Below are 23,740 nucleotides of genomic sequence, written 5' to 3'. Positions count from 1 at the left end.
GTACCTGATAAGACAATAGAGATACTTACTTTAAACCTGATAAGAAATAAAACATTTTTTACAGTATATACTCTGTCACATTCACTATTTGGGCAATTGTTATGGAAAGCCACTTACTGAAATAAAAATATAAAGAAATTTAAAACTCATTTTAATAAAAATATTTTTCTACAAACACCCAAAAATAGAATAAAAACTATGAAGATGATTACTCTTTATGTACAAAAATTCTAGCAGCTTAGATTCCAAGTGCATTGCCTTAAATTGTGTTATATTGCAAAACAAAAAAGGAATGAGGCAAGAAAGAACAGATGTGTCCAAGAGAAGAAATAATCTCGAGAAATTGGAAGAACATATTGATCTGCATTTTAAAGTAGCCATCTAAGGAAAACAGATAATTTCATATTTTAATTTTCTTTTTTGCTCATCAAATCTGATATAAATACCATCTCCTGCATACAGCAGTCTCACATCTACAAAATATTCATCTAGCAACATTAAGAGGGAATCTCCAAGAATTTAATGTGAGTGAGAATCTAGAACACTTTAAACCTAAAGTGCTTTCCCATGTAGGAAACACTTGAGATAGTCACCTAATTCAGAGATCATTCTAAATCTGGGCCAGCATGCCCCAGAAGAGGCATCTTGCTGAGCTCAACACAACTCCACTGCTACCTCCAGCCCTAGCCCTCCTGGGAATCCTTCTCTCCTCAGCCTCCTCAATTTTTATTTACGGGATCAAGGGCAATGCCTTTCAGACTTGATTTTAGGTAAAGACTCTTTTTTCTCAAAAGGAACCTTATCTATTAATTCCTGAACCACTGAAATACACCTGAAGGAATGGGCAGAGCACAGACCCCAGCCTCTTCTCACTCCAGAAGTATCCAGAAGGATTCTAGGAACAAAGCTGGAATGACCTTGGCCCAGGTCAATGAGCTAGACTTGGGAGTCAGTTATTAATTGACTTGAAGTTTAGAGGATAGTTTGTAGGATAAGAATACGTTTTCCCTGACTTCCCTAATTCTTGAATGTTCTAAAGTTCTGTACATCCAGCCAGAGCCCCAGTTTCTGTCTCTAACCCATCCACCTTGCTTGCAGCCCTTTTGTGCTTATCAGACCAGTCACCTCTATCCCCCACCATGGCTGTTCCACATCTTCCCCCAAGGCTGCCTAGCAGACAACAATTTTTTTTTCAGGGAGCCTGTCTATATAAACAATGTGATTTTTCATGTATTATAAAATGCATGGGCTCACGTGAGGTATAGTGATTTATCAGTGAAGACTTAGAACAATGGGTAGAGAAAAGGCACTTATTTATTTGTACTCATTTCTCGTCCAATCAGTACTTGTGAGGAGTCATGATCCTGGGTCCAATGTGAGTGAGTCACCTCAAATTAGCATCATTCTGGTGGCCCAATCCCACATGATACAAGAAAAAAATATCATGGCAGACAGCAGAGGAGATTCACCTGAGGGGCTGCTCTCCTGTAGTACCCCAGTATAGCCCCACGGGTGTGAGTCTCCGAGTTCCTTGGTCATCTGGCAAATCCCTTGTGTGCGGAATGGGATTGAGTTTTGGAGAGTGCCCCAAAGGGGAGAACCATGGAACCTGCAAGAGTCCAATCAGGTCTCAACGAGCCCCACCCAGAGAACACTGCAGCCTCGGCTGTTCCCAGGCACCAGAAGGGTGGCCTTAGACATTTTTTAGGAAGTTGCTTCAAAGGGCATTGAAGTGTTGCCAGGTCCAAGCAAGCACTTGCGTGTTCCGGTCTAAGGGAGTACTACCCTCCTCATTCCCTTTAAGACTGTCTGACCCATTTCTGATTCTCTCTCTCAATAATAATCTAGACCAGGGCAGTCCAGTAGGAGTAGAAAGTGAGCCACATATATAACTTTAAATTTACTAGTAACTTAATTTTTAAAATGTAAAAAGAAACAGATGAAATTACTTCTTATAATATGTTCTATTTAACCCAAGGTACAGTCAATATTCATTGTCCACTGATTCTGTATTTGCAAATTCATCCACTCAATGAATTTGTAACCCCAAAATCAATATCTGCATCATTTTTGTGTTCATTTGCTGACATGCACAGTGGTGAAAAGCTTGAGTCACCCAACGTGCATGCTCCCAGCCGAGGTCCAGCAAGGCGGCACTCTGCTTCTTGTTTCAACTCTCATGCTGTAAGCAAGCGTCCTTTTTAGAGTCTAGGTAGTGCCATGTTTTCCACATTTTTGTGCTCCTTTTTAGTCTCTGAGCATAGTGCTGAAGTGCTGTCCGGGATTCCTAAGCTGTGAAGGTTCGTAAGCACAAGAAGGCTGTGATGTACCTTGTGGAGAAAATACATGTGTTGGAGAAGCTTCATTCTGGCATGAGTTATAGTACTGTTGGTTGTAAGTTCAATGTTAATAAATCAACAAGATAGATTAAATAAGGGTCTTTAAACAGAAACATGAAAAACAAGGTTACATATTGATCAGTTGATGAAAATGTTGTGACAGAGGCTTGCTGTAGGAACCTAGCCTTGTATTTCCTCTTGGAGTGATGGGTAAGTATTCACTAATTCAGTGTTCATGGTAACTTGATAGAACATAATTCACTGCCTGGAAAAATGAAAACAGATTGCATCATCACTTCAACAAGTAACTAATACATACAATTATTAATGCGACATATGACATCTTTGTACAAGTCTTTAAAACATGATGTGCATTTTGCACCTAGAGCACGTCTCCTGCCAACTGGCCACATTTGTGCTCAGTAGTCACATATGGTGAGCAGCTACCATACTGGGCAGTAAAGATCTAGCCTGAGACTCCACAAAGGCATCAAAGCCACCAGGCAGAGCTCCTTGCCCATTGCCAGCCACACAGCTGTCCCTCCACAGGGCCCTAGACCTCTTCCTCGCCCTCTCTCCAGGGAAGCTGCCCCCAGCACCGTCTTTCCCTCTTGTATCTGTTTTGTCTCTCCACTGGTTGTTCACTCTCGGCATATAAATGTACTTGTCTTCCTGTTTCAAAAAACAAAGAAAGAAACCAGGGACCTTACGTGTTGTTCCAGCTTTCGTGCACACAGCACTTCTGAGCATCATTCCTCTGACGTGCCATTTGTGTATCCATCCGTCATCTTCCCTGGATAGCCTCAGGGCAGTGGCCATTTTTCTATTTACATTTCATTCAATCCGTAAATATTTACTGTATCAAACATCTATGCACCTGGCACCGTGACAGGCCCGAGGATACTGTGATGAGGAAACCCAGAAGTGCCTGTGCCCTAGCGAATCCTACCAACCAAGGGTGAGTCAGACATTCAGATCAACCCTCAAGTAAATGAGTAAGTTCAAGCTGTGATAAGTACTAGGAAGGAGCACATGGGGTCTGAGAACTTGGAACAAGGACATCTGATCTAGTTTGGGGGATCGAACTCCCCCGAAACTGGAATGTTGAGCTGAATCCGAGTTAATCCACCAGAGTCTAAGATCAAGTGAAACCTTCAAGAATGAAGAGAGTTTATTTCATCACTGAATCTCTAGCACCTACATCAGTGCCTGGCATGTAGTAGGTCCTCAGTAAATATTTATGAGCAAATGGATTAACAATACAAAAAAAAAAAAAAAAAGAGAGAGGAAAAAAGGCAGGAGAGAGAGAGAGCATCCTGATGATGCTAGGAAAATAGCATATGCAAAGATCCTGTGGCAGGAGGCAGTATGATACATACAGGAGACTCACAGGCCAGTGTGGAAGGGCAAAGAGAATAAGAGAGAGAGTGGCACGAGATTATGCTAGGAAGATGGGGAGGAGCACACCATGGATGCATCACTGGTCACCTTAAAGATATTTTTCTTCAACTTAAGAGACATTGATTTTTAATGGGGGGAAGAGGAACAAGGAATGGCATGAACAGAGTTGATTTCAGTATAGAGAATGAGGAGGAGAGCTGGGCAAACCAGACAGTCCTGTCAAGAACGGCCGGGCGCGGTGGCTCAAGCCTGTAATCCCAGCACTTTGGGAGGCCGAGACGGGCGGATCACGAGGTCAGGAGATCGAGACCATCCTAGCTAACACGGTGAAACCCCGTCTCTACTAAAAAAATACAAAAAACTAGCCGGGCGAGGTGGTGGGCGCCTGTAGTCCCAGCTACTCGGGAGGCTGAGGCAGGAGAATGGCCTAAACCCGGGAGGCGGAGCTTGCAGTGAGCTGAGATCCGGCCACTGCACCCCAGCCTGGGCAACAGAGCGAGATTCTGTCTCAAAAAAAAAAAAAAAAGAAAGAAATAGATGGTGGGGCACAGTGGCTCATGCCTATTATTCCAGCACTTTCAGAGCCCGAGGCAGGTGAATTGCTTGAGGTCAGAAGTTCAATACCGGCCTGACCATCATGGTGAAACTCCATCTCTACTAAAAATACAAAAGAATCAGCCAGGCATGGTGGCACGCACCTGTAATCCCAGCTACTCAGGAGGCTGAGGCATGAGGCTCACTTGAGCCTGGGAGGTGGAGGTTGCAGTGAGCCGAGATCATGCCACTGCACTCCAGTCTGGGCGACAGAGCAAGACTGTCTCAAAAAAAAAAAAAAAAAGAGAGAGAAAGAAAGAAGAGATAATGACAGTAGCTCCAAGTGGGATGGTGGCTGAAGATAGGAGAAAGTGATAAATGTAAGAAATATATATATAAAAAAAAAAACCAACAAGAGTTTGGGAAGTGACTGGCTAATAGAAGTGGCAGAGAGAGACGCCAAAGATGACCACTTAGTGTCTGACTTGTGCCAAGTAGATGAATGAATTGTCAGAGAAAACAACGGAAAGAAGAACAGTAGTTATAGGGGATGAATCATGAATTTGGTTTTGAAGGTGTTGGGTTTGTGATACCTTTGAGACAGTCAAACAGTAATAACTGTGCTATGAGTTTGGAATTCAAAGAAGTCCCAGGTAAAGATATGAATTTGGAAGCTATGGTGTAAAATCGTCATTAAGGCCCAGTATCTGGCACATGGTAGGGGTTTAATAAATATTTGTTTAATGAGTGATTTGGGCAGGGGAGGGCCTAATAATTAGTTTTATTAGAACGTGTGGAGTTCATAGTAACTAGGGACTAATAAACAGAAATATCTAAGGATACCTCTAAAGTTTTATTTTCCATAGAAGGTTAACTGTACAAATAAATAACATTTAATCTTCTCCAAATCCATCACATTATTTTATGTTACAGCTTATTTTTAATTATATTTCTTGGTTTTTAATGGTTTCCAGCATCCCATGAGATAAAAGCTACATTGAAGATAGAATCTCATTTATTATATATCAGTTTATCCTATCATCTAAGCACTTAGAAAATACTTTTCTCCAGCAATTAATTTTTATTTTTCTCTCTGTTCTTGTGGCACATGCAATTTTCTATCTAAAGTTATAAAGTGTCATTATCTTGTGTTTATAAATCAAATTGGACTCATATACCACCAGAAAGAACATATTCAAATAAAGTGTCTGGAAATAGTGGAGCCTTAAGAAATGTTTATTGAATGGAATTGAGTTGAGACGCCACAGGTATTTTTCCCTTTTGTTTTACCTACTTGTTTATTCCTTTTTATCCTTGCAACCAGTCCCTTTCCCCTCCCCTCATCACACATTCCAGTGTGCTTTAAAAAATTCTGGGCATGAATTCCTTTGAAATGTGCATTTGTTGTTTTGTGTAGATTTATTTTTAATTTATATAAATGGAAATACGATACATATCTCAAACTGCTTCTTACTGCTTTTGAGGCAGCACTATAATTTTAAGGTCGATCCATGTTGCTATATGGAAATTGAATCTATTACTTCTAACCATGGCTTGGTTTTCCATGGTTGCTCACCCCTCACCTTCTACCCAACCCGATGGTGGACATCAGATTGCCTCCACAACCTGTTGCCACCGATAGCTTGCAGCCAACACCCTTGCACATGTTCCCTTATAAGCCTATAGTGAGAATATCCCAAGGAGCACCCTAGGGTGGAATGGCTCCACTTAGCTGGACTGAGTGGTGTCACTACCTCCCAGCTGTCTGTCCCAGTCTACTCTCTCACCAGCAGGCAAAAGGGTGCCAAACCTCACACCCTTTCCAACAGGAGGCATCAGCCAGCTCTCTGACTATGACCAAGTTAATGGGTACGAAGGGATATTTCATCACTGAATTGCACTGCTCTTATTAATAATGCTTTTGAGCATCTCTTCATATGTTTATTCACACAGAGTGTTTTCTGTAAACTGCCTCTCCTTTACATTGACCATTTTTCTGGTGGGGTATCTTGTTGTTGTTGATATGCGACAGCAAGCTTCTTAGTATATTCCAGATATTAATCTCTGGTCAGGTTTAGACATTACAAATATCTTACTCCTTTGTGTCACCTGTGATCTATGGGACTACAAATAGTTTATGTTTACTTTATTATTTTATCTGGAATTTTTTTTTTTTTTTTTTGAAATGGAGTCTCACTCTGTCACCCAGGCTGGAGTGCAGCGGCACAATCTTGGCTCACTGCAAGCTCCGCCTCCCGGGTTCACGCCATTTTCCTGTCTCAGCCTCCCGAGTAGCTGGGACTACAGGCACCGGCCACCACGCCAGGCTAATTTTTGTATTTTGGTAGAGACGGGGTTTTACCATGTTAACCAGGATGATCTCAAACTTCTGACCTCGTGATCCGCCCACCTTCGCCTCCCAAAGTGCTGGGATTACAGGTGTAAGCCACCATGCCCGGCCTCTGGAATTATTAAATCTAATAAGATAAACATAAACTTTGCCAACAGTAAAACTTGTATTTTCTGTGATGCTTGTTCCTTCTCTTTAATTAAACTAGTTAACATAATTGGTGCACATAAGACTGTCTGACATAGATTAAGCATTCAATGCATGTCACTGTTATCATTGCTGTATCATAGGAAATTATCTCATATAACCTAAATAGCATAGCTGCCTTATGATATACCTAAATGATTCAAATTAAGGTCACTGTGCTCTCCTTCTCAGTAAAGATGTTTCAGAGTTACTTAATACTATTATTAGAAGACAAGCAAAAATAAGAGAAACATGGACCATGGTTCACGACACTGACTCGTGTATGATCTTTGAGAACCTGAGGGTTATTTACAGATGACACTGAAATTACAGGATCTTTACACTTTTAGAAAGACTGGATGCCGTACGGAAGAATTTCGGTTTCTCTGGAATTATTTTCATTGCTTTCCTCTCCCTCATTGTCACACTTCTGTGTCACTTTATGGTGGCCTTCTATTTCCTTACTCTGGACGGTGAGAGTCACTTTCATGTTAAGGAACTCAGAGGTGACGTGATCCTTTCCTCCCTTGGAATTCCCAGGTAAATGCTGTCACAATTCAATTTCTGAAAACACAGCCCGCCACGCAGGCCTGAGGTACCTAGAGGCAGCTCTTCCCGCAGGCATTGCTAGTGCTGCCCCGTGCCTCGCAGTCAGGACTCCCAGGTCGTAACATGCCCTGCTCTGCACCTTCTCTATCATGACAGAAACACTTGCAGTCATAGGGGAGCCGGGGAAGCTATCGAACAGAGATGATGACAGACATGCGTGTGTGCTTCTGTGAACCGCAGCAGGGTCATCTCACCCGGGGCCTCCTGACCATCCCACTGCAGACTCAAATGGATGTGGGCACAGAACAAAGGGCTTTTTAAAAAACTTTTTTCAAAGACTTACTTCAGTTAATTAAATGTAAATAAGCAAATGAATTGGCAGTGATGTCAATGTCAGGAAATTATTTTGTACCTAGATTTTCTACCTAGATTTCCTATTTCTATAATTCCTGAGACATTGTAATTCAGCAGGGAAGTGGTATCTGATATGTATGTGTATATATATATATAATTTTGTATTAATCATTTCATTTACCCAGAACTGTTTTCTTCTCCATGCTGCTTCCTTATATACACAGACAGACACAGACACACACACACACGCACACATATATAATGTCAGCAGACATACGAATGTAAATTTTCCCTTTACATTTGGAGAATGTCATATGGAAGTTGAGAGATTTGCTTGCCTAAGTAACTGAATAATTTTCATGTAAAACATAGTTACTTCTCAATTCTTTTCCACACTCTTCATTAATACCATTTTGTCTAACAAATTTTTAACCACAAGACTTTATTAAAACAATTATATTTTCTTCACAGTGATGTGGTGCGATGCCATTCACATTGGTGACTTTTTTTTCCTCAAGGTTGCACGTGTAACCACTTCCTCAGAAGTAAGCATGACTTACCTCCTTTTAATCCAAAAACAGAAACTGCTCTGAACAGCTAAATGGGGCATTAGTGCTTTTTAAATGATTTTCAGTGTTTTCTTTTTCCAGATTAGAGCACTGTTACCTTATGAATCAAAACATGAAAGAAAGCGTTCAACGTTAGCAGTGAACTTTGTTTTAACACATTGATTATATTTTCTTAGTGGTTTTGTCAACTTCAGCCATCTGTTGCCCAACTGTGAGGACCACGTATTTCTGTGTAAGTGAAGGAGCAATCCATCTAACCATCACGTGTGCAAGACCAACTACTTAAAAATCTGTAAGAATGGATCAAAAGACTGAAGTCAGAAAGCCAACATTTAGCAACTGTCTTAGAATGTCTTTGCAAACATCTTTCCAGTACATTATTTGTACTATGTGACTGGGAATAACCATGAGACTGAATAGATACATTCAGCATTGTTTCATCTCAATATTCCTTCACGGTTTCTTCAGGCTCTCTGAGCTCTACAAATGGAATCCTACGTTAAGCAATGAGCTAGGCCAACCAGATCTATCTCGCCCTCAATCCACAAGCTCATAGTTGGGGCCACTGGAATTCAGGGCTTGACTTAGGGAAAAAATATTGTGAAGACCATGAAGTGTAGCTTCATCAGTTCCCACCTCCTCTTTTACAGAAAATGACCTCAACAACTAACTCATCAGATAAAGTTAACAGTTTAACTGTGCCATCCACCCTTCTGCAACGTAAGGAGTGTCTTTTTTTAGAAAATGAGATGCTTTTACCCAAAAGAATGCGTGAATGGAAGCATTTCTAATAGTGGTGTTTCTTTGTAAAGAATCAGGATTTCGCTCCCTTGCACTTGCTCGCCCTGGCTGCTTGCTTTGTTCGCAGTTAAATGCCTGGTGCCTCAGGATCAGACTCAAGTTTTGGACGCCTTTTCTAGCTCTTCCCCCATGCTCTGCCAACAGGCCGGATGCCTGTCTATCCCATCTCATCACCCGTGGCTGTTCTAGAAAACTCATTTCTTTTTAAGAGTTTATTTTACATCGGTGAGTGAAATCACATCGAAGCCTCTCTAAAAGGGCAACCTTCCAGGATTGAGAAAGGATGCACTGGTGTACAGTGCTGGGTGGTGCTTTCTTTAAAAGAGGACAAATCAGCAGGGGCAGGATCAGGGAGAGGCAGGGGAGGTATCCGCACCTAGGGTGCAAAATTTAAGGAGGCACGGACTCTCAGTGTCAGCTCTACACTTGCACAACCCTGAAAGCGAGCGCCTCCTTAAATGTGGGCCAAGGCCCCTCACTTCCCTCACCCTGTGGCCTCACCACCTTTTCTTCTTCCTGCCTCTCGTATCTGTTCTGTTCTTATAAAACTGGTTTTCCAGGTCATCCAGTTGTAGACCTAGTGGGCCACCCTGATACAAATCATTCTAAAAACACTAGATGGCTACTGTGGGAGACTCTTTTGACAAATAAAGTGAGCTTCATTGTTTGACTAGAATACTGGAATTTTTACTTACATGCATTCTTCCTAAAAGCTTTACGAAAAGTTGACTGATTTTTATCAATTTTTGCATCCTTCAAAATCACTTCAGAGAGGTTTTCATTCAGCTTCCACATGGCTATATGTGTCACCACCTAGAAATAAAATGACAGATAAAAAGATGTCCAGTAGTCACAGGGCTGTGATGGCCTAAGAGGTCGTGGTCAGTCTGGCGCTGTTCGTCTGCTGCTTGGCAGTGGTGATGGAGCAAGAGGAAGCCGTGTCAGTCACATGGGCAGGGCAGCAAGTGTCATCCAGGCTCTGTGTCCACACAGTCTTCAAAGCTGGGGAGGTTCATTGGAGGTGAAGGGTGACTATTCTTAGTGCCTAGCAAAATCTCTGGGGCTTCTCTCATGAGTACCGGCTATTGTGTTATCATACACAGATCCAGTCCTTCTGGCCTACTGTGTGCCCAGGAGGCTGGCCTCTCTGCCCGGCAACTTCCCGCTCTTGGCCATGACATCTGGTTGGGTTCAGCCAATGGGAGGTCAGAGCATGGGATGAGAACACGATCAGGCTGTTTCTCCCACTGCTCCTTGTTTCAGGCATATGCTGACTATGGTTACCTCCTTCTTCAGTGACAGCCCCTGCCGGGTGGTCCCTCCAGGACTCCAGCCCTCCTGGGCGCTGATCAAATGGTTTTTTCTCCTCGCTGCTTCAGGCCTCCAGGTGGTAACAGCTTCCTGTTGGTGCTAGTTCCTTGAGGATCTTGCCTGGTGAATTCCCTTCACTCTGCCTACACTTCTGTAAATAGTCACTTTTGGGTTAAACTCTTTTGAGTAGAATTCCCTTTCTTGCTGGAAGCCCAACTGAAATAGAAGATGACATCTATTTTTTAATAGCTATATAGAATAAATTGTCTTAATTTCCCACTAAAGAAAAAAGAAAGCAAAACAGTAATCTGAGTTCACCTTACAAAATGTATGAATTCAGCAAAGAAAGGAAATGTAAATCTAGGAAAGGAGCTCTATTAGTCACAAGTCTCCAGAGAAACAGAACCAAGAGGATGTATATGTGTGTGCATACACACCCATACACACACAGCACACACACACACAGAAACGCACACAGACACACACATACGCACACACACAACACACACTCACAGAAACACACATAACACATACAGATACACACACCGTACACACAAACACACACATACACACACACAACACACACTCACAGAAACACACACAACACACAGATACACATACCGTACACACATATACAACACACACAAACACACACATACACAACACACACAGACACACACATACACACACAACACACAGATACACACACACCACACACAAACACACACAGAAACACACACACACATGCACACACACATAACACACACATTAACAGAAACACACAACACACACACACACACACACACACACACACACAGAGTAAGCCAGAGAGAGAGAAATTTATTACAAGGAACTGGCTCATGTAATTGTGGGAGCTGACAAGCCCACCATCTGCAGTGTGGGCAGCAGCACTGGAGACCCAGGAGAGCTGCGGTGCACATGGAGTCCAAAGGCAGCCTGCTGGAGAAGTCCCTCTCTCTGGGAGAGGCAGGTCTTGTTCTATTCAGGACTGTAGCTGGTTGAATGAGGCCCACCCCCACTATGGAGGGCAATCTGCTGGACCTAAAGGTCACTGAATTAAATGATAATCTCATTCAAAAGTACCCTCTAAGGCGACACATAAAATTAACCGTCTCCAGAACCTAGATAATTCAATAACTATACAGAGATCCTCAATGATCCAGGGCAATTGGACTGATAAAGAACTATTTTTAGTGTTGTTACGCTATATAGCATCTTAAAGTTAGCTAGCAGTTTCCTCTGCTTTTGATCACATGGGGGACACATTTTCCTTCTTGATCATTTCATTTGCCAAGACCTGTGGAAAAGAAGTGTTTTCTTGTTCATCTGAGGACAATGAAACACAAACACAAACACCAAAAAATAGGTTTACTGTTCTATATTTGTATCCCTTAAATAGCTCAAGCCAAGTGCCTCTTGACGTTTATGAGTGGCTGGCTCTGGAGTTAAGCGTCATTGTCCCTGCACACGCAGTAGACAACACAGGGCATGTGGCATGTGTGGGTGTCAGTGCCCAGCCCCTGCAAGGCTCTCTTCAGTGAGGTTTGGGGCAGATGAAATGTGCTCTCTCAACCTCACTAACCATCAGAACAAACATGTATTTTATACTCTAAGTTTATTGTTCGGATGAGGCCCAGTGCTTTTAATCTTTGTAATTAAAGAGGCAAGAATGTGTTTTTAATCTTCTGAGTCAAATTTTCTTTTATTTCTTAGGCAGAAAATGACAATTCCCCAAAATCTGCATAGACAAAGAAACTAATCACTCATGTAGAAAACTACATTATGGGACTCCAGGGGCTGTGCAAGGGTTGGTGGGTGATGGGAAACTTCATTTAAGAGAGATAAAATGGCTCTCAATTTTAAAAGAAGATCTACATATGAATAGAAATCCCTTCCCTAATGTTTTCTCCACAGTGGCATCCTTTGTTTTAACAGGATTCTGAATACAGTGTGAGGCATCCTATTATTTTCCATAGCCAAAGCATTGCTGTCATGAGTGGCAAAGCATTTCTTCCGCTGAAATGGAATTGATGTTGGCGTACTATTTTCTATTAAGAAATTGTTTATTATGTTTATGTTTATTATGCCAGCTCTTTTATACCCACAGGAAGAGAGGCAGGAACATCTAACAGTTACTCTCTGGGGCTCCATGGCCGCAGAGGGGGTTTCATGGGGTAGAGCAGGCAGTGTCGTGATGTTCCCCCTTCTCTCCAGTGGGGCGACAAACTGTTTGTGAAAACACCAATGGATAACACAAATAGCAATGCACTGATGTGTTACCAACTTGACAGGGACTGAGATATAGACCCCTTCACGTTGACGAAGCCTGAACTTCCCATGGCAATTCATCCCTGGACTGAAAACCAGAGAAAAGGCACTGCTGAGATCAATGAAATGTCCAGTGACTTCTCCCCAGGGCAGAAGGCCTGCTTGCCTCACAGTTTTATAACAAAAAAGAGGTTGCATCACAAAAGATATACTACAGGCTGGGCGCAGTCACTCATGCCTATAATCCCAGCACTTTGGGAGGCCAAGGCAGGCGGATCATCTGAGGTCAGGAGTTCAAGAGCAGCCTGATCAACAGGGTGAAACCCTGTCTTAAAAATACAAAAAATTAACCGGGTGTGGTGGCGCACTCCTATAATCCCAGTTACTTGGGAGGCTGAGGCACGAGAATCACTTGAACCCAGGAGGAGGAGGTTGCAGTGAGCTGAGACTGTGCCACTGCACGCCAGCCTGGGTGACAGAGCAAAGCTCCATCTCAAAAAAAAAAAAAAAAAAAAAGATATGCTCCAAATATACAATGCCACAGGCACTGTAGAAACAGTACGGCACATCCTCAAAAAATTAAACATAGAATTACCTATGATCCAGTCATTCCACTTCTAGGTATATACACAAAGGAATTGAAAGCAGGGTCTCAAAGAGATACTTGTCCACCCATGTTTCCAGCAGCATTATATTCACAATAGCCAAGAGGCAGAAGCGATCCAAGTGTCCATCAATGGATTAATGGAACACAGGATTTGGCATATACTCACTATGCAACTGTTATTCCTGCCTTAAAGAGAAGGGAATTTTGACACATGTTGTAACATGGATGAAGCTGAACCTTGAGGACATTATGCTATGTGAAATAAATGAGACACAAAAGGGTAAATATTATATAATTCTATTACATGAAGTACCTAGAGTAGTCAAATTCATAAAGGCAGAAAATAGAATGGTGGTTACCAGGGCCTGGGGGCAGAGGATAGGAAATGGGACATTAGCATTTAATAAGTACAGAGCTTTGATTTGGAATGATGAAAGTTCTGGGAATGGATGGTGGTGATGGTGGCACAACATGATGAATGCACTTAACGCCACTAAATTGTGCATTCAACAATGGTTAAAATGATAACTTTTATTTTATGTCTATTTTAGTAGAATTTTTTAAAAAGATACTCTCCAAGGGAACCCCCATTCTTGCCCACACAGAGAAGCTGCTAGCTCTATTATCCCCCAAAAGTTAAAAATCTAAAAATTTTGAAACTGGGCTCTATAAGGCCCCCACATTGAGGGACTATATTTCACATAAGCATACTAGAGTTATCTGTAAAACAACCGTATAGTGTTCATTCTAATCTATAACATGATTTTAATGATCCTCAATGAATTCTATTGTTGTCCTCGTGAAATCTCAAGCAGAGACTCTCCCAGCACGGTTAGGGGAAGAGATGAGGACAGGTCAATCGTGATGACTGTTGCACTCAAGACTCTGGACTCAAGTTTGACAGTCCAGAGTTGTACCCTCTAGAGAAAGATGCCCTGGACACATTTACCTCTGTCCATGAGTACTATACATTTCAACAGTAACTAGCCCCAAAGGAAAACACTAGAGATTGACACTAAATTTTTAAAAGTTAACACAACATAAGGCACAGCTGCCTTATATAGTCTTATTTTGTAAGTACTGTAGTTCCATTAAAAATCTTGGCAAGATTCAGGAGGAATATTCTTGTGTTTGGGTCCACTGGCACCAGAGACAATAGCCATGTGCATGCATGCATGCTTCAATAGATGCAAAGAAAAGATTTGGTTGGTCTCTAGGTGGCCTGTTTACACAACGATGCAAGCACCAGACGCCAAGAAATAATTGTCCTTGTGTTCCAAAAACTATTGTAATTAGCCATAGCAAATTCGAGAACCACATCTTTCAGTTGTGTCTAATTCAGCCGCCTGCCTACAGATACACTTCCCTGAATTCCTCAAATGATTATTACCTAAAACCAAAATATGCTATTGTCATTCATATTAATGGTTTACAGAGCAGTTCCCTAAGACAAACTTCCCTGCTATCTGAAGTCAGGATCCTCAACACAAGAAACTACTGGTTAGGAATCCTCTATTAATAGCATAATATTATGAAAAATAATATTATAGCATAATATTATGAAAAATGCTATGTAGTAGGTAGAAAGAAAACCCAATCAGACAAAATTCATGTTAGCTTTTATCAACAGTTTATGGATGGAATCCAATAAATCACTGACCGAGATTTTTATTTTCCATTTCAGCTAAGGTCAGGAGTTCGAGACCAGCCTGGCCGACATGGTGAAACCTTGTCTTTACTAAAAATACAAAAATTAGTTGAGCATGGTGGTGGGTGCCTGTAGTCCCAGCTACTCAGGAGGTTGAGGCAGGAGAATTGCTTGAACTTGGGAGACAGAGGTTGCAGTGAGCCGAGATCATGCCACTGCACTCCAGCCTGGGCAATAGAGTGAGACTCCGGCTCAAAAAAAAAAAAAAAAATTCAAAAGAAAATTTTTTCATATTCTGATTTCCTTTAGGCTTAATTAAATTTATTTCTGGTCCCTAGAATGTGACTATGCCTTTAGGTGAGCTATTCAATCAACTTCTTTTTCATTCATGCATAATTTGATCTGATTTAAGATTTGATTGTCATCTAATCAATCAGACCTAGATAGTGATTCGAGTTCCTTCGTAAACTAACGCTGCTGAGTTCACCTATTTGGATTCCATATATCCAGGGATTACTCAAATGGCTTGAGTATGATAATTTAATTTGCTGATGCTAAGAATAGAAAATTGTTCTCAGTAAGCCGAAGTCAGGGTTTATATTGTTTTATTTTGTTTTTCTCATAGCTCCCTTACAAATTATTTTTTCCAATTTCCCAGTCAAAAGGCCGAATCCACTTATTACAGTGAATGTCTAGACCAGGGGTGTCCAATCTTTTGGCATCCCTGGGCCACAATGGAAGAAGAATTTTGTTGGGCCATACATAAAATACACTAACACTAATGATAGCAGATGAGCTAAAAAAAAAAGAAATCATAAGAAAATCTCATAATGCTGGCTGGGCATGGTGGCTCATGCCTGTAATCTCAGCACTTTGGGAGGCTGAGGCAGGTGGATCACCTGAGGTCAGGATTTCAAGACTAGCCTGGTTAATGTGGAAAACCCCATCTCTACTAAAAATACAAAAATTAGCTGAGCGTGGTGGTGGGTGCCTGTAATCCCAGCTACTTGGGAGGCTGAGGCAGGAGGATCGCCTGAACCTGGGAGGCGGAGGTTGCAGTAAGCTGAGATCATGCCACTGCACTCCAGCCTAGGCAACAGAGTGAGATTCCGTCTCAAACAAACAAACAAAAAAAATCTCATAATGTTTAAAAACAGTTATGAATTTGTGTTGGATCGCATTGGAAGCCATCCTGGGCTGCAGGCAGCTCACGGACCATGAGTTGGATGAGCTTGTTCTAGATCATCATAATAGCAGCCAGCCCTGAGCCCCTAGGAGTGTCACCCTGTCAATTCTGAATTCCTCAAACAATTATTACTTAAAACCAAAATATACTATTGTCATTCATATTAATGGTTTAAAATCTCATTTGGGAAGTTATGTCTTAATGCATGTTCTGGTTTGCTATCTATGTGTTCTTTTGACTTTTTATTTTATCATTTGGTCAAGAATTCTATTTAGAGAATTTGAGCTACAGAATGCCGTATTTCAAAGTAACTTCTACACTCCTGAGTATTTTACATCCACAGATGGATATTGGTTACTTTTTGGGCACCAGGCACTGGATGAGGCCGTGAGGGTTTATGGAGAGCAAAAGCCAACATGGTCCTCAGACCTGTGAGAGACACTGCCCTCAGGCCAAGGACAAAAGATGTGCTTAAGGATTAATTCTTTAAAAAACAATAAACAAGGCCCTTTCCTTTTTACAGTTTTGTTAAGTTGCAGAAGATATATCATATCTTTCATCCATAATCCTATATAATTAAAATATCCTAATGAGTGCTGAGCAATGTATTTTTCTTCTAAGAATCAGTAACCTGTCATTTCTTTCACTCCACATATTCCATTCACTCATTCTATATTCTGGGATTCCTATCAGAAGAATCAGCATTTTTGTTCCATAATTTGAAATATCAAAACCTCCTTTGAATAAGATTTATGTGTAGAAATGTACAGCAAGGCATGTGTGTGTACCTATATACTTCAAATTATAATAAAGACGCCATTCTTATCATCCTCAGGTTGGCCCAACCTGTACGGACTGAGCCTGGCCCACTGTCCTGGCTCATACAGGTCAATGATTTGGCACTCCTGATGGGTCCCCCTGAGCAGCCAAATCTTCTATCACCTTGAACACATTTGGTGGGATAAAATATTGCTCAAGTTTTATGAACACAGTCTGTGCAGAATGAAAATGATAGAAAGAAAGAGAAAGGAGGGAGGGATGAAGGAAAGAAGGGAGTCACAAAGTGGCTGAGGCCAAAAAGAGAAACCTAAGCAAAAGTAGGTAGACCAGAAGTTCAAAAAGTGTGACTACAGGAAAGGTGCAGAATTACTGCTGCCAGAAGATGCTGGAAGCTTTGGTCCTTCTCCACCACCTCCTCCTACTGAAGTTCACGATCACAGGGTCACTAGCAATCTCTTCCTAGCAACAGTTTCCTACTGGCTATGCAGTCATTCATCAGACACCTCTTAAATACCTTCTAGGCCCAGGTGTGGTGTCAAGCACTTTGATCCTTATTCCTTAATCCCACAACAGCCCTACGGGGTAGGCGGGGACCATGTAGTCCTGTGCTTCACACAGAGGAATTGCTTGACAAATATTTGTTGGAACACTGTATGTTCTCACTTATACGTGGGAGCTAAGCTCTGGGTATGCAAAGGCATACAGAGTAGTATAATGGGCATTGAGACTCAGAGCAGAGAGGGATAAAAAGCTACATATTGGATGCAATATACACTACTCCTGTGATGGGTGCACTAAACTTTCAGACTTCACCACTATGCAATTCATCCATGTAATTAAAAATCACTTGTACCCCTAAAGCTACTGAAATAAAAAATAAATAAATAAACGTTTGTTGAATAAGTAGTTTCAATCAAATAGAAAACGTGTTTTGATGGAGCACACTGGGGATTTCATGGGAGCTACTAAGAGGAGTATCGGAGCACTCCTTTCGGAGGGCACAAATTATTTTACCTCCCTTTTCCCAGTGTCTAGCGCAGAGGGCAGCAGCCAGTGTTTGTTGAATGAATGAGTGAGCGTACAGATAAATTAAAACTAAGAAAAGCTACCCATCAATAGGCAAATCAGATTCTGTTTCAAATCTTTATTTGGGAGTTTATAATTACAAAAATTCTTTCTTCAAGGCAGATTTCACTCTGATTATATTGCCTTTGCTGTGCCTGAATAAAATATTACAAATTCGTTCTTCTTAAAAACAAATTTGAATCTAATCTGTTAAACAGAACCAGCTTTCAGCAGATTTTTTGGCTTCTCCCCTGCTGGTCTATATCCTGTGTCCACAAACAATGGATGAAAAGGGAGAAAATTCAGTTTAAAATATTTTCCTTGCACAGAAGAAAAAAAGCCAAAAAGGAAACTTAATGTTTTTTGCCCGACTCATTCTGGGAAGAGTTGATGGAATTGGCTATTTTTGCATTTATATACTCACAGCCTTATGTTTCTTGATAGTTTTTATCTACCTCCCATCAGAATCATCACAAAGTTCTTTACCAATTACACAGCAAAGAAATTATATCATTATATAATGCCACAGATTGTGACAATTCAATGTTAAATAGCAGCCTAACATACTGAAAAGTATAACAGGAAGGAAAAACATTAACAAATGAGCTCATCTAGCTTATTATAGGAAGCAGGTCTTCAAAGCTCCCATTCTGTAGCAACAGCAGCAGCAAACATCAGCTAAGAGGGATGGGTGGATCAAGCACACATGTAGCAAATAAGAATCTTAAAAGCAGCAGGGTGTGGGCAAACTGAAGTTTCATTTTCTACGTAGCTGACTCAGTCCAGCATGGACTTAGCCTTCCCCTCAAAAGTCCTCTGAGGTCATCAGACTCTGTTAATTTTCTCCTAATATTCCATTAAAGAATCAGAGGCAGGCAAGAAGTCAAATTTGTAGAGTTCATTATGAAACTGTTGTATGGTGATGGTGACGGTACAGGCCTTCCTTGTTCACTGTTCACATGGTTTCTGGCATTTGAAAGCAGGGAAATGTGCTCATCAGAGTGGAATTATTTTATTTCCATACATGGCTGATTTGCAGGGGGCAGGGGGAACCCATTCTATTACGGAGGTATATTATGCAAAATACATCTGATCTATTTCACAAACACTTTTTACTCTTTAATATTTGCTGGTCTTTGACTTGCTGCCTGAATTCTATCAACTTCTAACACAGACTTTGGTCTCTTCTGTGACGCTGGCTGCACATGGTTGAATGAAATAGTTGAAGAGACCATATCTAGAAGGAAGACAGCCAAAGCTTCTAAGCACAGGAAGCCAGATTCCCTGCAATAAGCCAGATTTGGGGCCAGGTATTTTCCATCCAAAACCATGAAGCAGGTATCGCTGCTCCATTTTATGGGGGGAAAAAATAAAACTCTGAGACTTCAAGAGATTAAGTCAACATTTCACAAACTATGGTTCATAGAGTTCATGAATCCGAATCACCTGGAAAACTCGTAAAATGCAGTTCTCTGGGCCTCACCATAAAACAGCTCAATCAGAATATCTAGGGTGGGGCCCTGGAATACGATTTTAGCAAGTCCAGGTGGTTCTCACATACCAAGGTGTTACTGGATGAGCAATGTACCCAGAGTCACCCTGCTAGGAAGGGGTGGAGACAGGATTCCCACTTAGGTCTGTGGACTCCAAAGCCTGTGTTTTTGCTGTTTCTGAGTTCCCTTCTAACATTCTAACATGTTATGAATACAACCAACTTAAAATATCACAGTAATAATAACAATAGTTTTTTATTGAATACTTAGTGTGGTAGACCAAAGAATACTTAACACACACTATCCCAGTGATCCTCACAACACCTGAATGGGGTCCGTATTATTACTTTACTATTATCTATTTTGCGTATGTGGAAACTTAAGTTGGAGAGGTTTTTTTTTTTTTTTTTTTTTTTTTTTTTTTTTTTTTTTTTTTGAGACGGAGTCTCGCTCTGTCGCCCAGGCTGGAGTGCAGTGGCGCGATATCGGCTCACTGCAAGCTCCACCTCCCGGGTTTACGCCATTCTCCCGCCTCAGCCTCCGAGTAGCTGGGACTACAGGCGCCCGCCACCACGCCCGGCTAGTTTTTTGTATTTTTAGTAGAGACGGGGTTTCATCATGTTAGCCAGGATGGTCTCGATCTCCTGACCTCGTGATCCGCCCGCCTCGGCCTCCCAAAGTGCTGGGATTACAGGCTTGAGCCACCGCGCCCGGCCTGGAGAGGTTATTTTAATCCTTAGCCGTCTGTAGCAAAGATAGTGTTAAGAATTACTTTCAGGAGGCTGTTGGATTTAGTCAAAACAAAGGATTTCTATGCAAATGAAGCTTTACGACAAATGCCTTTGTTCTCCCTCCCACATAGACAGCCCCTCCTAAACCCATGCAGTGTGGAAATTCTGGAGACTGCGCTGGTCTTACCGGAAAGCCTAAGTTCTTAACCATTATTCAGTGCTGCCTCACACATTGAACACTCATTTCTTTTTAGCATCATTATTTCATTTGATTCAATTCCATCAAATGCTTGTGGAGCACCCAATCTATAATAGGTATGTGCTGAGCCTGTAGGAGATGGAAAGACCAATTAGACAGAACTTTGCACTCCGAAACCTCACCACCTAAGGAGATAGGGAAATACAGACCGTAAATAGTGTAATCAAGATCACAAAACACAAGAAAAGAACAAAGGGGAATGGTTCATTTTAACTAGGAGAACAGGAGCTCACACTCTCAGCCACTACATCTACCTGTTAACAAATGACCATGAGATCAATGGAGGAAGGAAAAAAGAAAAAAATGTATTTTCTGAGTCACAGCCTGCAGATTAGGGAAACGTAGCTTCCAGGAAAATCAAAAACACTTCTCCAAAGAGAAGAAAACAGTGGCATTTCAGCCTTCCAGGGTCTGTCTTACATGCATATTTATCAGGTTTGGGAAATGCCTATGAATATTTATGGAGAAAGTAAAGCATGCACAGTGAGTTAACATGTATGTATCATATATTTCATGTTCACTTGGGGGCAGGCTTTTAATATTAAAATGAGGAGGAATTCTGCTCATTTATGTCAGAAGGTGAACTACAGTATGCAAAGACCCTTGACGCAGTCTGTAAGCTGGCTGGAACCAGCTTAGGGTCTATAGCTGCTTACAGGAAAGAATATTTGTAAGAGCGTTCTCCTGCCCAATCGGTGCTGCTGGCAGGACGCCTAAGGTAGGGGTGTCAGTTAGGCAATGTTTTCCTAGAAGGGGTTTCCGCCTAGCTGTAGGGACCAGGCCCAGTGGCTCACGCCTGTAATCCCAACACTTTCGGAGGCTGAGGCCGGCAGATCACTTGAGGCCAGCAGTTCGAGACCAGCCTGGCCAACATGGTGAAACCCCAAAAATACAAAAAATTAGCCAGGTGTGGTGGCACACCTGTAATTCCAACTACTCGGGAGGCTGAAGCAGGAAATCGCTTGAACCCAGAAGGCAGAGGTTGCAGCGAACTGAGATCGTCCCACTGCACTCCAGCCTGGGCGACAGAGCCAGATTCCATCTCAAAAAAAAGAGAGAGAGAGAGAAAAAAAGGAGTTTCTGCCTAACAGTAGGAAGAAAGTCTTACGGCAGTTAACAAACCTCGTGGTAGTTAACAAGGTGGGAGTATGTGACCAAACCCTTCTCCCAGCTGTGGCCACTTAATTTCTCCTCGAGAGGCTCATGGTAGCCACAGAGAGTCCGCCTCGTCTGGCATACAATGCTGACATGCCTTTCTCACCACCGTTATCCCTCCCCCAAAGCTCCCTGGAAAGATGGCTACGGACCGGCTATCAGGAAGAGCAAGCGGCAGCTGCCTGAGACCATGGGAAGAAGGCTCAGACACTGAGAATGCGCTGGGAGGGCTCTTGCGGGGAGCTGGGCGCGAAGCTTTGTCCTGCTCAGAAGGGCAGTCTCCGACCCCTTTCCTGGAGAACTCTGACTCCCATTTGGGAAAAACTGCAACATGTGATACCATTCCTCTATTTCCATAAAATATCATGATTATTTCGTAAACCTAAAGCTTAAATTACTGTCCATGCATCAGAATATACCAAACAGTCTGCATTATCTATATTTGCAATGCTAAATAAAAATTGCAGGAGGCCACTGTTTCAGGCTAAACTCCAGCACTAGGCCCCAGTAGACTAGACTCCATCAAAATGAAGTCACCTTGGCGAAAGTTCCATGTCACCAAACCCAAACTAACTGATCTTCCTGACCTTCTGAGGAAGCGAATGTGAGAGCAAGACAGAGAAAGAGAGAGACAGAGAGAATATCCCAAACAGACCAGTTTACAGCTTCAATCAGCATGATTATGAAGTTTCTCTGCTTTAATCCTTATACAAAAAAGGTAGCCTGAAGTAGCCTGAGGTTAACTAATCAGTTACTTTTCTATTCTTCTGTGTCTCTGTTCCCTGCCTTCCAAGAAAAATCACTTTGAAAGGACTAATATTCTTTTATTCTTTGTTCTTTGCTTCTGCTTTCTTCAGCTCTCCTCTGTCAATAAAGTCAATCTCTGCTCAGCTCATCAGAACTCATTCTATTTTATGGGATGAAGTATTGCCTGATTGTAGAATTGCAGTGAAGCCAGTTGAAATCTCTAAATTTGTGATCATTTTGTCCTTTGACAGCAACCTGTAGAATAATACTTACATACCCAAATTTTAAAAGTGTAATGCCTGACTTTGAGCACTGGTAGATATTATCCAAAGTTTCCTATACAGAGAAATAACCTCTCAATGTTCCTATGTAACCGATTTTGTTACAATAAGGAAAAAAATGTTGGTTTAAAAAAATGCTTCTCTTATTAGTCCTAGCTCACTGTGAACAGGCCATTTGGTAAGACACCATTTTTTGCTGTCAGCATTTCTTAAGACCTTTGCTTTATCTTCCTTCCACTGTTCCTTTCTTTCTTTTGTGTCTTCTGCCCAGGGTTTAGGGCAGGGAACACCACCCAGACAAATGGGTGGGGAATCTGTAGTCTTCTTCCAGAACTTACTAATTTCCACCTGCTCATCGCCATCGCTCCTAGGCTCAAAGCTATCCTCCTGCCTTAGCCTCCTGAGTAACTGGGACTACAGGTGTGCACCAACATTTCTGGCTAACTAAAAAAAAAAATTTAGAGATAGGGTCTCATTATGTTGCCTAAGCTGGTCTCAAACTGCTGGCTCAAGTGATCCTCCCACCTCAGACCCTGGGATTACAGGCACAAGCTGGGATTACAGGCACAAGCCACCACACCCAGACAACCTTGCACTTTTATGTTATGGAGATGGTTTACTTCCCAAAGCCTCATGAACCAACCTCTGCTAGCTTCCAACTTTTCTTCTGCAGCTTCTCCCCTTCTCTCAACCTTCACAGAACTGAAGAGTTGGGACCTTGCTCTAGATTAGGTCTTGGCTTAGGGGAATGTCGTGGCTGGTTTCATCCTCTACGCAGACCACTCAAACTTTCTCCATATCAGCAATACGGCTGTTGTACTTCCTTATTTGTGTGTGTTCAGTGGAGTAGCACTTTTCACTTTCTTCAAGAACCTTTTCTGAAAAAAAAATTAAAAGCATGGAAAAAAGTGGAAGGTGGATCAGCAAGTGCTGGTGTAGAAGCCGAAACAAGTTATCCAGAAGATCTAGCTAAGATAATGTGTGAAAGTGGTTACACTAAACAACAGATTCTCATGTCAAGGAAAATCTATATGACCACATTCTAGGCCATAAAGAACACTTTAACAAATTTAAAAATTAGAAATGATATAATGTGTGTTCTCAG

General features: G+C 41.8%; 1 long non-coding RNA gene across 1 annotated transcript; it reads right to left on the bottom strand.

The window, feature by feature from the left end:
• Positions 1–411: 411 nt before the first annotated feature.
• On the bottom strand, positions 412–23,513 carry LOC107127893 (uncharacterized). The gene is made up of 3 exons (XR_001486229.4): positions 23,279–23,513; positions 9,779–10,610; positions 412–2,604 (listed from the first exon to the last, which is right to left on the bottom strand). It is a non-coding gene; the product is annotated as an uncharacterized lncRNA (long non-coding RNA).
• Positions 23,514–23,740: the final 227 nt, after the last annotated feature.

The sequence above is a fragment of the Macaca fascicularis genome, chromosome 17 (assembly GCF_037993035.2).
Source record: "Macaca fascicularis isolate 582-1 chromosome 17, T2T-MFA8v1.1".
NCBI classification, from domain to species: domain Eukaryota; kingdom Metazoa; phylum Chordata; class Mammalia; order Primates; family Cercopithecidae; genus Macaca; species Macaca fascicularis.
Note: the sequence above shows the minus strand (reverse complement) of the source record. Positions and strands in the feature narration are given on the sequence as shown.